We start from the raw sequence: 19,714 nt of genomic DNA, 5'->3' as shown, positions 1-19,714 counted from the left end.
CTAATTGCAGTATAACTGGTTATACTGGACTCAGGCAAGGGAGGCTGTCTCCAGTCTGTTCACTGGTATATGGAACTCTGGTTCAGGTGACATGTAAAAACATGCTGAGCCTCTTACATTTGTCACTCTTGTCTTTATGGCCTGACCACTGTGTTTATTGGGCACCAAAATGGGATGCCAGCACACCTTTGCTAAACAATTACTGTACACTGGGGAATGTGGAAAGGCCTAGGGATGGAGTGCTAGGCAGCAGTACGCCTACAACTGAATTTCATCTCGTCTTTATTAAATTGTCATAGTTTACTTTAAAATTTTATGCATATGCAAAATGATAAATTATGTATACATTTATGCACATGTAAATATATGACATTTTTTCAACACTTCACTACCTTTCCATGGCCCGTAGAAATACCAGGGTGATTTATTTTTATCTATTGGGCAGTCTTGTAGACCTTATGTTATTTTAGCCCCCTAACAGTTCTATGAGACAGCAACTCCTTTCACACTGGACAGCAGTGGGAACTGAAGCTCAGAGAGGGGAGGTGACTTGCTCATAGGCACACAGCTGGTACACGACAGCCTTGTGAGTCACACCAGGCCTGTGTGACTCTAAAGAAAGTGCTTTTTTGGCCTCTGCCTGCTGTAAGCAGCTCCTTCAGCATCCTTCTCCCCATATTCTCCATTACTCTTTGTTTCCAAGTGGTCAGAGACTTTATTTTGCACAACTACCATTGCTGGGTAATAGAGGTGAGCCTCAGACCTTGGGGAACAGAGAAGGGGCAACAGGAGCCCCACTTGCCAGGTCACTGAGCCCCACCTTCTCCACCTCCCTTCAGACCCTCCTGTCCATCTCCACTACTTTCTGGAGGGAAAAGGGACATTGTTACCCCATCCCGTAGACCCATATTGATGAAAGGGAGGTGTGGCTACTGAAATCCAATGCTGGAGAGCAAGAAGCGCAGAAGAGGGACGTGGTATCCATGCCCAGCAGAAAGAGCTCTCATTGAAAATCAAAGGAGATCATCAGGAAGTCGACAACATGCACTGAGCACCCACTGTGAGCAAGACATAGTTCTTGGTGCTCGGAGCATGAAGCAAAGCCAGGCCAAGCCGCCTGCTGCAGCGGGACCTGCATGCCAGAGTCAGGCTAACGGTAATAGACTCAACAGCAAGTTAGGAGGCGGGGAGTGTCGTGGCCGAAACAGCAGTGAGCAGGGCAAACAGAGGTGGGGGGCAGCCCTGGGACTGAGCAGCCCGGCCAGAGTAGGGGGAGCAGCCTCAGGTCTGTCTTGGGAAAGTATTGTCCCTCTGGTGGCAAAATAAAAGCTGAACTAAATCAAGTTTCCAAACTCGGCTGATTTAAGAATCATTAAGGAGGTTTTCTGCCCTCTGTTGTTTGTTTTCTTGTTTTAACTGTATAGAAGCCCAGGCTTACCTATAGATTCAGGCTACCAGACTAGGATGGACCTGGGATGTAGGAATATACATTGTTAAAAAAAAAAAGCCCAGAAAATGCAGCCAAGTTTAAGAAGCCCTAAGCTAAATGACCACAGGGCAATCTCTTCACTTATAGACTCTGCGACCTTGAAATTTCTCCTGAACATATGGGTGTTCTTTACTCCTGGGTTGTTAACAAGGGTTAACTGATCCAGTTGGTAAGGCACTTGGCCCAGGTTGGGCACATCACTGGAGCTCAGTATCACCTTCCCATTCCTTCTTATAATTGTAACATCAGATCATACATCTCTGGAATAATGGACATAAGACAAAGACATCTGAAGAGGAGCAGCTAGATCTATAAGGGCTGAGAAAAGAAGAGAATAAAACATTGGTAAGGTGGTTACTCTGCCGAGAGAGAAAAAGAACTCTAAGCCATAATTTAGGCAGAGCCAGTTTCATCAACAGGGTCAGCAAAATATCCATGCAATGAGTGGAGATGATGGAAGAATGGGTGGACGTTAGTGTTTTCCATAATGAGTGAATCCTACGTTGGATGAAGTGTGATTTCCTCCAGGTCTGGAGTGACAGAAGACAAGGATCCCGAATCTGGTGGGTTCCATGCCAGTGAGCAGCAATGCTGGCCCCACCCATTTGCTCAGAGCTCTGACATTCTTCCTCTGCCATCGAATGTCTGTGTACTAAGCAGAAACCTTTGTTTTGTTCATCATCTCATCCCTTACAAAACTGAGACTGCATTTAAACAAATAGAAATAAAGCAAAAACAGAAGTGCCAGAAAGCACACACCACATAAACACTAATCTACTCCAGGTGGGATCCGTCCCTTCTGCCCTGTCCCCCCGGGGGGCCCCACCCCTCCCATGCCGCCATCTCTCCTTACTCTCTTGCCCTGTTCTTCATTTGGATGGGACTTATTGCTAGCTGGTAGATAATCTATGTTATTATTGGTATTTTTCTGTACACTGTCTTTTTCCCCCAAAACTCATGACCTCCAGGATGTTGAACTGCATTCATTGCTTTGTCCCCTTACTTACCACATAGCAGGTGCTCAATAAATAACTTTGCTTGAAGAAATGAATTTCAACTCACTCCTGGTTTCAGACTGGTTGAAGGTCACCAATCTTTCCTTGTTATTCTCTCCCCTAGCCCACAAAGCTGGCATCATTAGGGTCCACCTACCACGTAGAAAAAGGTAATTCAAAAATGGAAGAGATAAAAATTAAGAGATAAAGAGATAAAGAGAAAGAGGAAGACTTGTAGAAACTTGAGCAGAACTGTCCTCAATTTAGCATTATCATCTTTCTACATTATAGTCGGTGCCTGCAGGTGCCATAGATCTTGTTCCTTGAAATTTAATTTAGGGCACACTTTTGTAGAATCCCCACATCAGGACAAAACAGGGTCTTAATGGCCAAAGGCAATTTGCAGATTAGTTTGCAATATTGCCAATTTCTAATGTATTACAGGGCAACAGATTAAGACTGAAATGTATTTGCGATGAGTCAAATATAGATTTTATTTTTAAAAACATACTTTGATTAATTTCAGGTACCTAATTATCTCCTCAGTTTAACAACTATTTCTGTTTAAATGACAGCTTCTTTAATATTTGACTCTAATGAACCTCCCCTAAAAACTTGTTATGCTATTAATTTGATCAATGTTTTTAAGGGAATGCTCATTTCGTAAAGAAAACCCAGACATGTCTTAAAAAGTCCATTCCTTTCAAGAATGTGGTCCAAAATAATAATTTACTATTTCACTACCAAACTGACTGTGCTCAGGTTCTATCCCACCATCTATTCTTATGGCCTCAACTAATGTCCTTCTGAGGCTGGGGACTGGATGACTAACCAGAGCTGAAGCCCTTACAAAGTCCCAAGGGCCATGTGGACCCCAGCTATGGGGGTGACCCTCACTGAATTCAATCTCAGCTTGAGGAACTTGGAATTCTACCATTTCCCGCATGTTCTTGACAACAATGATAAAGATGTCTGTGATATGTAGATACACCTTTTCATTAAATTATCATTTATTTACTAGCAATAGAAGTTGAAAGAGAAACAGTAAGAACAAAGGTATTGTCCCATTCCAAAGATGTGGTGTGAGGAACATTGGCTTGGGAGTCAGGAGGTCTAGATTCTAAGCCTCATCTGCCAATGACTGTTCTGTTCAAGCCCCCATATTTACATATATATACTGGGAATTGGGGACAAGCATTGACATTTGATCAGTTCACAAAGGTAACAAGCATGACTGTGGACCAACTTCTGAATTTGTTGGAAAGCCAAGCCCACAAATACTTATCCAACAAACGTTCTGTGCCAGGTCAGTACTCTATTTCCTCTGGGGTAATTAAAATACATACATGTCTGCACACACCACACTCACGCACACACACACATGATGGTGGCTGCCCACAGGAAGATTACAAACTTTGGGATTCTTTCAGCTGTATAGACAGCATCATATTTGGTAGAAGAAACAATCATGCACACATCCTGGATTCAGAACTTAACACCATCCTCAGCATCTTTGTGACTGTGGGTAAGTTGCTGAATCTCCTTGAGCAGCCGTGTTCTCCCCTGAACCACGGCAATACAGACACATGCATCGCAGAGTAGGTACAGAGAGAGTCTGTTTTGCTAGATCACCAACAGGCCCAGGCACACAGTAGGTGCTTGGTGGAGAGTGCGGTGACAACAGCCACCATGACGATGGGGATAGAAAGTTCAGTTGTAACATTTCACAAATAGATTCACAGGACAATAGGATATTTCAGCTCAGAAGCTCTAAGTCAGGGGCCTGAAGCCTATGAGTCACCACTTTGCTTCGTGCCTGTCAGTTCATTTTTGAGAATCCACAGAAATAGAAATGTTCTATCAGACCAACTCGGATTGCCATCTGGCCCACACATTTTCCTGGCATGGCCCGAAGGCCAGCACTGCGATTCTCCCCTCCCAGCAAAACCCCAAGTTTAGCAGAACAAAATCTGGTGCTGAAATGCATCAACAGCAGCATTGGTTAATTATCACAATTAGCATATTAGTAGTAGTTATAAAGGCAATTAATACGAATAATACTTGAATCTGGGTTATAGTAGTTAATATAACTCCTCGTTATATGAATATAAACTGCTAGGTTATACTATTTAATTAAACAGCAGCAGTAGTAAAGAGTATTTCATCCATTCTTTTCAAATGGCCTTCGTAGTCATCAGCTCAGGGAGTCTTCTTTCGTGCCTACTATTATTATCCTCTTTGAGGTAACTGTTATTTTAGGGCAACTGAGGTTTCAAACAGTTGAGGCGTACCCCAGGTGCTGAACCACCATGCAGAAAATCTTGAATCAGAAACTCTGTCTTCTGACTACTTGTGTAGCAAGCCCTGGAGATTGATTTGAGAGAAAAGAGACAGTTGAGCAAATAAAGCATTGTTTGGCCCAAGCACTGAGCATCATGGGCCGGCAGGGTGAGAAGAACCTTGGCATGTGTTGTACACACAACTCTTTTGTTGTACAAATGAGGAAACCGAGGCCCAGTATGGTAAAAGATTTTCCTCCAATGAACAGGCCGGCGATACAGATTCCAAATTGCTTTTTATTTCAGAATTCCTGTATGTGGCCTAAGTGTTGAGCCCTGAAAGGGATCTTTTCAAAAGTTTCTGTGAGCTAAAAAACAAATAATCAAGTTTGTTAAAGGTGCATATTAACTTCTCAGTTTAGAGAACTTGGTCGGGTACTGCATTTCCGGAAATGGATCCCATTAAACTCTGAGTTGGTAACACAGTATTAGTTTTCCTGGAAAAATAGGATTCCTGGGTCAATAACATCTAAAATATTCTGAGTTAAAACGCATTAAACAGGGTTTTTATTTTGATTGCTGACATTTTTTTTTTTTACCTTAACTATGCAAAGAGTGCTGTGTTCTCATCCATCTTTGATTGTGATCTTTTTCTCAGAAAATCCTTTGCTCTCAGAAAATCCCTGAGACTCATATTTGAAAATTCACTCTTTGGCAAACTTGGGTGCAGTGACATTTTCTACAGCGTTTGAGTGCCTTTGCCCCGCTAGCAGATATTCCCGATGTATGGAAGTCTGCGGCCAGTTTGTGGAAGGTCGAAGTGCCTACAAATATAAACTGCAGATAGTGGGGAAGCTGTGATAATCCTGTTTCATTTTAGCTGTAGTGACTTTCAAAGCAATTCAGTCCACACCACGTGAGACAATGCCAAACCTCTTTCTCAGCGCTAAATCTCCCTGTAAGCGACATTCCCCTTCAATCGCTGTTAACTGAGTGCCTACAATGTGCCAGTTTTCACACAATGTCTTGCTATTTTAGGCTTCTACTTCTGAATCTAGGTTTCTTGCGAAGAAAGCATGCACAGAAGGTGAGTATTTATAGGTTCGGGGACTATGAAGTGTAACAAATAATTTTTTAACAATAATCATAATCTCTGAACATGATGATGTAAGGTGAGGGATGAAATCAGTTATTTCTTATGGATGTCCTAGATAATAGAGCTACTGAGAAAAGAAAAGAAGGAAAAAAAAAAAAAAGGAAAGAAACCCAACAATAACAATGAGGGACTTTGAGGAGATGAGAAATTTATTTAATGAAGAAAATTAAGAGTAACTGGGAATTAATGAGAAAAGTCAAGGGGATTTGGCCAAAAGCTTGGCTGTTCTTAGAGGCACATTTGCTTATGTTTAGCCCTTAAAATTCAAAGGCTTTGAGACAGAGAAAGGAGTTCTTGATGATTTAAAACTTGGCTTCAATGGCACCTGTCCCAGCAGACACATTGTTTTCTGTTTGGTTTTTAAATAACTTTTTTTGGGGAAAACTGTGGACTTTGAAAACTGCATGAGAATAAACAGATACGGGATGGCTTGGGGTGTGGTCATTCTGACTTAAATTCAGGACGTTTGAATTGATTTTAAGTCCCAAACCATCATAAAAGCTCATGGTTTGCTCCATATTGAAAAATAAAATTGACAACAGCCGAAGTACTGTACTGAGCTTGAAAAAGGGTCCCCTGGATTATACTTTCTGTCTCAAAGACCCAGACGTATGGATTTTTTACTTTGCACTTACCCCACATTTTCAAAGGCTGTTCCTCCCCTAGCCTCCTCTTTGAATATATAAAACTCCACATGCATCTAATCTTTCCTTCAATTGTCCACTTGCACTTTCACATTATTGGACAAGTGGCCAATTGGGCCTGCAATTGGCTAATTGCGCTGACAATTACCCAATTGTGGGTATAATTTGCTGCTTGGAGAATTAATCGTAATCACAGAGTGGACGGCCACTCTTTGAAAATGTAGAACTAAATGTGTTCTAGATGCTCCTCTGTACCCAGGCAGAAAGGGGGCGCAGGTGAGGATCCCGGGTGAATCACTGTTAAGAGAATAGTAAAACAAATCAGGTGCTTGGTTAAAAAGACCACGTGATTAACCCTGAATATCCTAGCTGCTTGCTTTCTCTACTTCCCGTGGACAAGCCAAAGACGATCCCGGCACTGACAACCAGTTCCTCCGTCTGAAGGTCTGCAGCAAGCTATTCTGGCTGCTAATCCCCTCCAATTTTATCCTTTTTACTAAGTCTTTGGACGTTTGGTCTAGTTGGTGAGTGGGATCATGCAGAATCTGTAACTAGAGTTCTCAGTAAGGAACCTAACCCATTTTGGCCCAGTACTTGCCACAGTGTAACATGTCACCCCTCATTCTTTTAACACCCATGCCTCTCAGGCTGATGTGCATATATTCCTGGGGGACCAGGAGACCATCCCAGGATAAACACAGGACATTATCTGTGAAGCATCAGTTTTATGTAGTGGTAAAAACAAAAAATTATACTAAATTTTGAAGTAAACAAAAGAAAAATCTCTAAGTGTTTAAAGGGTGGTAGTGGTTAAAATCCCTCCATGGGTTCATTTATTTATCTACCCTACACCGTAGTTCCCTCATCTGTTAGAAGAAACTAATGTAAACTCATGAAACTACCACATAGGGGTCTTTCTCGAATAAATAAGGTCATTTAAAATAATACAACATAAGTGAAAATATTAAAAAGAAAGATGGAGGGGGAGATCTTGGAACTCAACACTCAATGAATGAAGACATTAACATATTGAAACCTCTGAGATTTCCTGCTGTCAAGGACTCTGTTTATCTCCACATTTGGCCACACAGAAGTGATTGAAGACCAGTCTTTTCAAGTAATACCTGTTACTTAATGATGGGAAACACCACTCTAGAGCAAAGATAGTCAGTCTGGCTGTAGAACAAAATCCAAGTACTTTGACTACTTGCATTGCAGGCATCATTGACCCCAAACTTTCCTTCTCCTCTAATGTCCCACTTAGAGTAGAAACTTTCAGAAATCCACCAGTACTGCAGACAGGTCTGTGTACTGAGCCTGCCCACCCTTCTACCCATCCCCTAGGTTAAAAATGACCATCCTTGATTTGAAACAAAAGTCATGTGAGATGACTGACGTATCCACAGTCAGAGGTGCTGAAGGAGAGAGAAGTACAAAGGATGAGACACTTTCTGAACATAGAGGCGTGTCTTTGTTATGTAGATATAGTCATTATTATCTAGGTATAGTCATTTTCTTCCTTAGTTCTACATTTTGGCTGGATTTTGCATACATACTCTTGCTTATGATATAAATTGTACATCATATGTATTTCTAGGAAGGAAGGAAATGAGGAGGGATAGGAAGTGCTTACACTCACATCAGGAACTTTTACAGGGAGTATCTTGTTTGCTTTTAAAATAATAATACCAAATATGCATAATAATTGCCCTGTTTGGGGGATGATATGACTGAACCTGAGAGAAGTTAAGTGCTTTTCCCAAGGTTATGCATTAACAAGTTGTTAAGAGCCAGTATTCAAATCCTTACACAGATATCTCAAAATCTTCTTTTGAACAAATGCTATAAACATAAACTCGTAGAGACATAGACATAAGAGGAAATACTATGATAATTGTATTTCATGATCAAACACATATCAAGAAACCATCCAAGGACATGCGTTTGAACCCCAAAATCTACATTCATGATTTTCTACAAAAATATTAATTTGCATTAAGAAGTTCTACAAATGATAATGTTGATGCTGAGAGAGGTAAGCTTTTGTCTTCCAAGTGAATTCAGCCTAAACTGTGGGTTTACAGCTCCAGGTCCGAATTCCTGAAAGACTTCAAAACCAGGTCAAGGCCAGAATAAGGTTGTCAGTCAGACAGAGACCAAACTCAACAGCAATGCATGATGGGGACTCATTGACAGAATGTGATCCTCTTGTTGGCCATGTGTCCAAGTTGACATGTGCACCATTTCTGTGTAACATACTTGACGTTTCACTAAATACATCGTCTGTGTTTACAGAAACTTACCCTTGTACCGTAACTCTTGACTCACACTTCAGATGTTGCCTCTCTATGAAATCTCCCTTGCCCTCTCAGGACAGAGCTAAAGACGTTTCAGTATTTTCAGTTACTGTCTTGTGAAATGCATCTGTTGTATTCTTGTCTGTCGGCTACTGCTGAAACAATGCCGCCTAACAAATGTAACTCCCAATCATCTGTCATCCCATGTTCCATGTAAGCCTGAGGAGGCCGACGCTTTCCAGCTGGGTGCTCTGAAGCTCTGCTCTGAGCTGCTGGTGGACACTGTGGCTCAGCTCCCTGGGTCTTGTTCTGGGACCTAGGCTGAAGGAACAGCCCCTGACCGCTGTTTGCTGGTGGCTGAAGTCAGGTAGAGGAGCATGGTGGGAACTCACCCTGCCTCTAAAAGCTGTTGCTTAGATGAAGTCAACATTACATTGTTTAACATCCCATTGGACAAAGCAAATCATTCAGCAAATCACAGAGTCAATCTCCATGTCAAAGAGCTGGTGAAGTAAACTTCATCTTCAGCATAGCAAAAGTGGAAAAACAGTGAGTGTTTGTGAGCAAATAATCAATCTGCTGTGTTATCAATCTCCATATTATTTTCCTTCCACTGACTAGTAAGGCAAAAGAACAGAAAATACATATTTGTCTTCTTGTTTCCTTTTACTGGCATAGACCGGGCATTCAGGGGAGGCTTATTTAATATTTGAAAAGTCTTTAGTTTCATTCAGGAGTAAATGAGTGAATGTATCAGATGGTACTTCTGAAATGGTCAAAGTCTATCAATTTTTAACTTCTCTAGTCTCCCTCTCTATCACATGTACACACACACACAACCATACACACCTTCCTTTGGTAGTGCCATTTTGGAGATGAGGAAACCAAGACTTAAAGAAGCTAAGAAATTTGTCCAAGATTACCCAGCCAAGAAATATAGCAGGATGACAAATCATACACAGGTTTGTTTGATTATAGATCATATGATCTTCACCAAAAAGCCACACTGAACTTCATCTTCCTGTCCTTTGGAGTATTGGTGGCAGAAGGGAGTAAATGCATTAAAGCTCTTTGCATGATATGCTGAGACATTAGAATCAAGAACGGTCATGTTCTAGTACTTTCCTCTTGCTAGAAGATGCAGTTGTAGTGATATAGCGAGGAAGGACATCCTTACAGGCTTTAACAGAAGACATACTTAGATGATGAGCATGTTATCTAGCAATGCTTGCTTAATCGTTTTACACTGTGGCTCAGATAGGAAATGGTTTTATTTGTGTGACAAAGGGTGAAAAATAGCAGAAAACGGCAGCGTGATCTGGAAAGAGGTGACTGGCTAGAGGTCTCTGGCTACCACAGATCCTATGGGGCCACCTAAAGGCACTGAGATGCTGCGCTCAGGACAAGCCCGCTGGAGATAGCCTACAGAGGCACACATGTTCACTCTAGTCAGAATCAGAAGTGATCAGGGCTGGAAAAATAGGTTTATCTCTACCACAAGTGATACAGTCGAATGCCTTACATGACATATTTCTTAGTGGTTTACTAACACTCTTGTAGATATTGATAAATTCATTATACAAAATCCAATCAAAGACATCAGTGTTGGCATAAATTATAATATGTTAACGAGGTCCTGTGAGTCATTCAATATTAGAATGTGGAGGACCTTCAATACCAGTATCTTCATTCCCTCTACTGCAGAGCTTGGCCATCCCTATCCGTGGATCACTCATCTGTGTCCTCAGCTCTCTATAACACAGCCAAGAAATGGAAAGGGCATCTCAGAAGCCAAGACCTTGAATCACATGGGAAATCTTAGCCCTACACCATGGGCTCAATGCAGAATCAATAACTATGACAGTAAGTTCTTGGCTTCAAGCATATTTAAAACAATCGATGATTGATTGGGCTCATAAAAGTATTAGTATTCAGGGAAGTAGTTGTTAATAGGCCAACCAGGAAGAGAAAGATAAATAATTATTTTAAAAAATTAGGGAATGTAAGAAAAAAGAATGACGTTTTGGGGACATCTGTTATAAGGACACATCGACCTACAGACCTCAAGGTCATGATTATTTACCTAAGTGGTAAGTGTTATGTACAAAATGAAGAATGAAGAATGAAGAATATTTAGGTAGTTCTGAATTGGACAGTTTTCCCATCATGTTTAAAATAAAACAAACAAAAAAATAATAATAAGACAATAGGAAAAAATTTGCCTTCAAAGGGAGAAAGCAAAGGAAGTCACCCTTTTTTCTTGAAGTTCCACGATATGCCAGAGCTCTTCTGCATGCTTTTCCCTCTAATCACCACAAAAAACTTTAGGTCATTTTATCTCGGTTTTATCAATGGGAAGACAAGGCTTGAGGGTAACTACCTTGCTTAAAGTTAAGGTTACATTGTGGGTTTCAAACTCAGGGACGTTCTTTGCCATAGCCCACACTGGGAGCTATCTGGACAATCTTTGTGTGGGACACTCCAAGGAGCTGGGGGACAGGAATTTGTGAGTGTTGTACACACAGTTCCATGTAAAACCAACCACACACCCAGGGCCCTTCCTTCCCTGCTGGTGGGCTGCAAGCCCCTTCCCCCTAAGTGCATAAGAAAAAGGAGGTATAGGCAGGAGTTCCCACTCATGCTGCCTGTGTGAATGATCTGCAGCAGGCAGACCCAAAGCATTAACTAAATGTTGCTTTTTTTGTATTTATAAATAATAACAGCTACATGCCTCTAATGCAGAGCCATTTCATTTAATGGCATCCAGTACTGAGCAATTTAATTATTCTTTTAGTCACTGAAACATTCATCATAGTATTCCAGTGGCTCCAAGAGAGACTGCTTGCTTCTTGAAGCCATTCATGTAGAGGTGGCAAGCGGCCTCCCCCTTGGAAAATTCTCTCAGCTGTGAATCTGGGTAAGAGGGCTGATACCTTTCAAAGTGTAATTTCTGTTTTTGTTTTGCATGGATTAAAAAAAAACCAAAGACCTATTGCATTCCTACCATGAGTACCCACTGTGTGCTTGGTTCTATATTTACTTAGATGTTCTCATTAATTCACCACTAAACTCCAGCCAGGCAGATATCTTTCTTCCCATTTTACAGGTGAGAAAACTCGATACCAGAGCATTAAAATGACTTCACCAAGGCCACACGTTCAGCTGGGATCTGAACACGGGTCTGTCTAAAATATTTACCAAGGACAAAACATTCATAGATAATTGTAAAAACACTGATAATAGCTACCATTGAAATAGTGTATACCATGATTTCCTTGAGTTTTCCAAATAATCTAGGAAGTCAGACTTCCCATGATCAGATAAAGAAACAAACTCAAGGAGGTTGAGTGATGTGCTGAAGGTCACATAGAAAATGTGACCTGGGAAAGGAACTTGGGCTTCTTTTGGGATCTAGCACCAAAGCAATTACTAAATTCACTGTACTGTGCATTAGCATTAAAAGAATCATGAAAGAATTCTTTGATAGTTATTGTGAATATTAGTTAGTCATTGTGCAGACAGTTTCCCCTTTTGTTAAAAGGGCTGTATTCCTAGTTTGTCAGGTTTTTATGATGTTAAAATGAGATAGTTTTTAACATGTGTCTAGCATATAGGGTGATGAAATATAACTGTGTAACTATATAAAATATATATACATTATTAAAATATAATACTATGCAAAATATATAAATAAAATATAAATGTAAAGAATATAAAGTACAGCTATATTTGCATGGGTAAATACTGGCATCTAAACCACTGGGTTTTGAGGAATCAGCAGGGCAGAAGGCTGGAGGGATTTTTTCAAATGGAGCTCCATTACCCAGCACCTCTTCTCACTGGACTACAGTCTAATGCTACAAACTGCGCTATTCCTCAAATCTTTAAAAGGATTGTACTCTGTGGTATTGAAACTGCATTTATAGGAATCTATCCTAAGCACCTAAGCAAATAACCAAAGATGTACTAACACAGTATAAAAGGATATTCACTGCTGGGTTATTTTCACAAACAAACAGAAAACTGGAAACATTCTACAGATTGTGACTGGTTATGTAAATTATAGTATATTCCTTCCACCGCCTTTCATGACATCCTTAAGGATGATACCTACATGTAAAGACACACATATACACCCAGGTACACACACACACACACACACACATATCTAGACAAAGAATGCCTGTGAACAATTTAACAATGGCTTCAGATTGGGCAAAAAGGAGCATTATGGGCATGTTTTGTTATTGTGTGTATGTGTTTACTGTGCTTATTAAGCTTCTCTCTGTTTGCCAAATTTTCTTTATTGAATATGACTTCTTTAGTAACTAGCAAAGAAAGGCTCATGCCCAGTGGTGTCATCCAGTCCTGCCCTTAACCGTAAGCATTGTTATAATTCAAACAAACATCCTGGAACACCTGTGTCATCTTCTCAGCTCCCTGCCCCCAAAAGACTCCTTGGTAGCAGAGGAAATCTGGTAATAGCTGCCAGCTCTCAATGAAACCATGGTGCCCATCTCTGTCACAAAATCAAAGGCTACTTGTCTTAAATATTTGCAAGTAGATGGATGAAAATATCCTACCATTTCCTCTTGGCCTGTTACAATGGCATAGCAATGGGTTTTGCAGTGAAAAAGACTTTCTCAAGGACGCTATCAATGTAGATAACATGCCTTTGTTTATTTAAACTCTTGATCTTTAGTTTTATTCCATTTATTTCCAGAACAGAGTTGACTTACTATGTGTGGAGCAGGTACCCTCCACCTTTTCAAGCATTAGGGTTTCTTTATGACATCAACAGCAAAACTAAAGTCTCCAACATCTGACAATAGTGTCCCTTATATTCACTAAGATGACTGTGAATTAAACACTGTAATGCATTCATTCAGTAACCTTATAAAATTATTTGTTATATTTTAATGCCAATAAACTCTAGATATGTGTATGTATATATGTGTACTTATAAATATATATACAAACATGTAATATATTCCCTGCAAAATCTAACAGTTATCATATGAATAATGGAAACAAGTATTCAGCACTTACTATATGCATCATTGTGCTCAGCGCTTTGTAAATATTATTTTTGGCACTGCTCACAGCAAACTCATGGGGTGAGTACCGCACCCACTCCTTCTACAGGCGGGGCCCTGGTTAGAGAGGTTGTTAACTTGGCATGGTTATGCAACGGACTTAACCTTGAGCCTGGAGCACGCAGCCCACATGTTCCGTGACAGGTGCTTCTAGTTCCACAGAACCCGTGCAGTGCTGCGGAGAACTACCTGATAGTGGGCACTCTGTGCATAGGGAAAAACTCGGTGGGACAGACCATGGGAGGGACCACTTGTGGAGAACGGGGGCTTAAATCCAGACTCCCGGTGGCTCTGAGGTACATGTAGGGATTTGTTTGTTGCCAGAACTTCATGTTGCCACCTCATCTCATGGCCAGTGAGACCCGAGTACCCGTGAGGAAAGCACTGCGGTGCCCTGGACGTCCACTGCCCCCTCACTGACGGCCAACTTCTTCCACTCACTGGGTCTGCATCATGAGCGAGAAGACGCTTTCTCTCTCTCTGGCTTCAGCTTCCTCAGCAGCAGAGGAGTCAAGCAAGAGGTTGGCCTGTGAACGCCAAGTTCTGTACCCAAGGATCCTGAGATATAAAAGCAATGAGCTTTTATCCCCCCTGGCATCACACACAGGCATAGGCACTTAAATGGCTCCATTTGAGATGAGACTATTTGCAAAAAGATTCAACAGCCTTACTCTCTTACAAGCTAAGCAGCTAAGCTTTTTTTTTTTTAAGATTCTTTTTTCAGAGGGAAAGAGGGGGTGTTCGGTTTTGCTTTGTCCCAGATTCAACTAATGCTATAAGAACTGGAGCTCCATGTGTTCACCAGCCTTGGTTGCAGGAGGCCTCCCTGGGATGGGCCACTCTAGCTCCCCAAACCCCCACAGGCGGACTCTTTGTGTCCAGGCATCCAGGGAGACTGCAGGGAGAAAGGGCCCAGACATAGGTGAGCCACGCTGCAGGGGCCCAGCCGCCAGGCCCTGGGGGTATCATTCCTCGCTGCTGGTTCTAAGGGGCGAATGTGTGCGGATCCTTGCATTCATTTAGCTCTCTCTCTGCCTCTTCCTCGGTTAACACCCTAGCCCACACAATACCAACGAAGGTGATTATCTCTGCTAGCATAATTCCTCCCTAACATCTGCTTTCGCCCATAACACTCCACTAATTTTTCCCTCATTTCATTACACATAATTTTCTTTCAACACAATCTACATGTATTAAGTGGTAATGACTTTCCAGTTAAGAGCAAATCGACACCAAGGGACCCCCGTCCCCCCCACGGTTGCCTGCAGAGCCCGACTCTGGCTATTAGAGATAAATTCGGTACCTCAGGAAGCTGCAGTGAGGTAATCAATCAATTAAGCGGTTAGGACATACATTATCAAACTTCCACAGTGCGGGGGGCAGGGGGCCATGCTGATGTACTTGCCATGATTTTTTAGGAATTAAAAAAAAAATGAATAAATAAGACTGAGAGCTATTATACAGCCAGGCTACAATTTTCCACTCAAAGTCAGGGGCTGGTTCTGCCAGACTTAATGCTGAGGACTGAAGTCGGGGTGGTGGGGGAACTTAGGCCTTGGAGGTGTGCTGGCTGGGCGAGAATCCTGGCTCTCCTGCTCATCAGTGTGTCCTGGGGCACACACTGGGGACCTGAGGGCCTGAGATTCCTGCCCTTTAAAAAGGAAAAAAGACACTTGGAATTATAACACTTACTGCCTAGGTTTGCAGTGGGGATTAACAGGTCATACACATGGAAGTGTCAGGGCCATAATAAGTGCTCAGAAAACCTTAATTATCTTACTCCTCCCACTTGACTGTGGACTTAGGAAATGTAAGGTGACCAGAGACCACCAAATGGTGTCATCAAACCTCGAGTTAGTTACGAACACCACCACCATCACCATCACGTCACCATCACAATCATGATCACCACTGCCATCACCATCACCACCATCATCACCACCACCATCACATCACCACCATCACCACCACCACCACCATCGCCATCACCACAACCATCACCATCACCATCACTGTGACCATCACCATCACCACCACCACCACCATCACTGTCATCATCACCATCATCACCATTACCATAACAACCACCACCACCATCACCACCACCATCACTTCACCATCACCACCACCACTGCCATCACCATCACCACCATCACCACCATCACAATCACTGTCCCCCCACCGTCACTGTCACCATCACCATCACAATCACCACCACCACCATCAGTGACATCACCGCCACTATCGCCACCATCACCACCACTGTAACCATCACCATCACCACCAGCATCATTGTTTTTCAAAGGTGTTTGAAGAAAAACCCAAATGTACAGAACCCTGAGATGACAGTCAGAATATTCGCCAGTCCTCACTCATTTTCTTTATATATGTTCCCTTAGTGCTCAAAGCTCAGGTACCGCCTCTGTAAAAATGCATGTCTTCATGTTTAATCCACTGTAGCAAGAGTTATCAGAAGACTTCAAAGATGCATGTAGGAAACTGTTTTGAAAATTGTAAATCACAAACAGGACAGGATTTTTCAAAATAATATAATTTAGCCTGGCAGCATGTTTCCTAAACTTTACCCAGCCTATAAATAGTGTAAGTGTCTGTAAAGTCTATGAAGTATTGCCTGTAGAATTCAACAGACAAATTAGTGGCAAAGGCAGAGGACCAACAAATGTTTAAACGAAACACTAGGTAGATGGGGCAATATGAAAGCAAAATATTTATGAAATAAATTAATAAATGGGCAGGCTATTTTCAACAGGTGTCTACCAATAATATATAAATATGCTTATATGATTCACAATATTAAAGTCTCACAAATAAATATCAAGAAGAAAGGGAAAATAAAATAAAATGAGTTCTAATCATCATGTTGAACAGTGCTTACTTTTGCCAGTAGTCCTAAAGGCTTTGTGTGTTGTAATTTATTCAATAAGAGAAGGGGGGAAAAACACCTCAAAAAATGAACAAATGAAGAAATAAACCCTGAAGTAACAAAAAATATCAGATCTCCTTATAACAAGGAAATGTAAGAAAACATCAAGGAGATGTGGCTTTTTATCTACCATATTAATAAGGTTTAAAAAACCTGTCTTCTCTGATGCTGAGGCATCAGGAAAAGAGGTGCTTTCTATATTGTTTGGGAAATATAGAACAGTAAAAAAACAAACACCAGTTTTTGGGGAAGCAAGTTCCCAAACATATACCCACCCATTAACCCACCAATTGTACTTCTCCAGAAATTGTCACTCAAAAGTTAGCAAATATTTAACTACAAAGATGTTGTTTATCATAACAAAACATTGGGAGCAATGGAGTCTGGTTATTTGCTGAACAGTATTTATTGAGCAACTACTTAGTGCCAGGTCTTGTTCCAAGTGCTGAGGCCACAGCAGGGAAATTGGTGGACTAGGTCCCATTCTCACAACTCTCAAATTATAGTGCAAGGAGTTCTTAAATGAGCAAGTTGTGATATATGCATGGGGTGGGCTATTGTGGATTTGTTTATGCAAAATGTTTATTTGGGGACCTATGGCATTTCAGACACTCTTCTAAACCTTCTTGAAGAATACAGCTATATACAAGGCTTAAAAATCCCTGTGCCTACAGAGCTTACATTCTAATTGGGAAGACAGAAAATGAATAAGCAAATATTATGTTGTAGCAGTATATTTAGAGATGTGGGGCAAAAACATGTTAAAATAAGTGGAAATGGTTATATGACAGCTCAAACAGTATGAAGCCATTTGTATAAATAAGCAAAAATATTCATGTGCATACATTTCTAAAATATTAGAAAAATATACAGCAATTTCTAGACAGTAATATCTCCAGATTTTCATTTTCTAAATTTTCTGCACTTGTTACTTCTAAAAGAAGGCTAAAAAAAAATTAAATCAAAGATTAGTGATACACATGCTTAGCTGTTGATTCCATCAAAAACATCAGTTGATTTATACACTGTGGCAGCCTTAAGGTTTGATTTCTTAATAGTTAAGATCAATAAAATAAAATGGGTGCTGGGTCATTTTCCAAATTTTGTTTTTCATAATATAGAAGAGCTCAATCCTAGGTTTTGAAAGGAGGAAAAGACCCTATAAATGATCTTCAGCCACAGTGGAGGAAATTCAAGTCCCCAGGGGTTAGGAGACTTGCCCAGGGGTAAGGCAGGACCTGACTTCACTTTACCATATGTGCAATGTCTCAGTATCTCAGAATGATAGAGGACATTAAGAGGGGTAAACATATTGCCCAAATTTCTAGCCATTCCATGACAGATTCTACTTTTCAACAAAAGCAGACCATAATAAATAACCTACTGTTATATCTCCTTAGAAGACATGTAGCGACTAGGTCCTACTACCCACAAAGGGAAAATGAGAACAGGCAGAAGGTAGGAGCTGCATTTCTGATTGAGATATTTGATTTCTGAACCAAAGTTGTTCAAGCCTATATTGTCCCAGATGTAGTTCTAGAAATCTGTAGAGGTGCCTTGAATTACCTGGAAAGCACGTTAAAAAATGTCATCATCGTCAGTGCTATTAGGATAATGATTAAGCTGTAAGTTCAGGGCAAGTGCCCTTGAGAGCGCATTCTCCTGCCTGTCTGCTGTGCTTCGCCCAGGGATCATACCCTGTCTGTCCTGTGCCCCGCCGCCAGGCGAGCATGCTGAGGCTCTGATAACCCCATGTCCCGTGGGCAGTCACATCCCAGAAGTGGAGCAGAGCCAGAACAAGCCATCTGACACGGAGCCCCTTGCTCCTTTTTAGGGAAAGTGTGGGAAAAGGCTCTTTAGCATCTGTTTGTAGCTTGAAAACCTTGTCAAAAATATGGATGGTTGGTGCAAAATAAAGTCAAGAAGTTACGCTGTTGCCTTTTTCTTTCTTTTTTTCATTTTTAATGAACTCAAAGAAACCTATTGCATATATTGCCAAAATCCAGCTGTCTGTTCTGTCTGCCTTCTAAATCTTTCACCTTGTTTAGTTTTTTGGACCAAATGTCCTTACTTAGTCAGATTCTCACGCAAAGCAGGATTTTAATTTTTTAAGAAGTAAATTTGAACCGAACACTATGGGAGTTCCAAAGAACAGTAGTCTCTGAAAAACAAATCGTTTGTTTATTTGACCATTTGTTTTAAAACAAAGGTAAGAATACTGAGCTGAACAGATCAAGAGAGGCTTCGGGCTATTTCCTCTAGGACTAGAAGACCGGGCAGAATGAAACATGAACAGAAAACATGCCAGATGCACACGGCCCAGATAAAACTTTCCATTGCACGCTGATTTGATTATTCCTTTTTTTTTCTGAGACGCTAAAGCCCCCAACACTCTATGGAGCTGGAAAATAGAGTCACCGCAAAGTGATTAAAAATGCTCCTTTGCACCAAACCAGTCCTAACACAAACCCATTCTACCCCACAGGCTCACCGTACCTGGCTTCTCATCATGGACTTTTCTTGGCTGAGATCCGTATTACAAACATGTCAGAGAAAAATGCTGTCTGGATGGCTAGGAATATGGTTTTATTTTTTCCCATTCTGTCCTTCCATTTAACCACTATTTTTTTTTCTTTTTTTTTTTTTGCCCTCCTTCTCTCCTATTCCTATTGCAAGATGTCTGGCATCCAGCATCTGGCATGAAATCTTACAGATCTACATTTTCGGCAGGACTGTGACAACAGGTTTGAACTTGACCTGCCATCCCTGGGAACATCAAGTTTCATTTGTTTGTTTCAGAGGACAAGGAGGGTT

The 19,714-nt window shown here is 41.1% G+C and overlaps 1 long non-coding RNA gene across 1 annotated transcript; it reads right to left on the bottom strand.

Moving 5' to 3' along the window:
* Positions 1 to 1,318: 1,318 nt before the first annotated feature.
* On the bottom strand, positions 1,319 to 19,596 carry LOC118910718 (uncharacterized). The gene is made up of 3 exons (XR_005024135.2): positions 19,397 to 19,596; positions 2,497 to 2,637; positions 1,319 to 1,807 (listed from the first exon to the last, which is right to left on the bottom strand). It is a non-coding gene; the product is annotated as an uncharacterized LOC118910718 (long non-coding RNA).
* Between the last annotated feature and the right edge of the window lie 118 nt (positions 19,597 to 19,714).

The sequence above is a fragment of the Manis pentadactyla genome, chromosome 11 (assembly GCF_030020395.1).
Source record: "Manis pentadactyla isolate mManPen7 chromosome 11, mManPen7.hap1, whole genome shotgun sequence".
Classification (NCBI taxonomy): domain Eukaryota; kingdom Metazoa; phylum Chordata; class Mammalia; order Pholidota; family Manidae; genus Manis; species Manis pentadactyla.
Note: the sequence above shows the minus strand (reverse complement) of the source record. Positions and strands in the feature narration are given on the sequence as shown.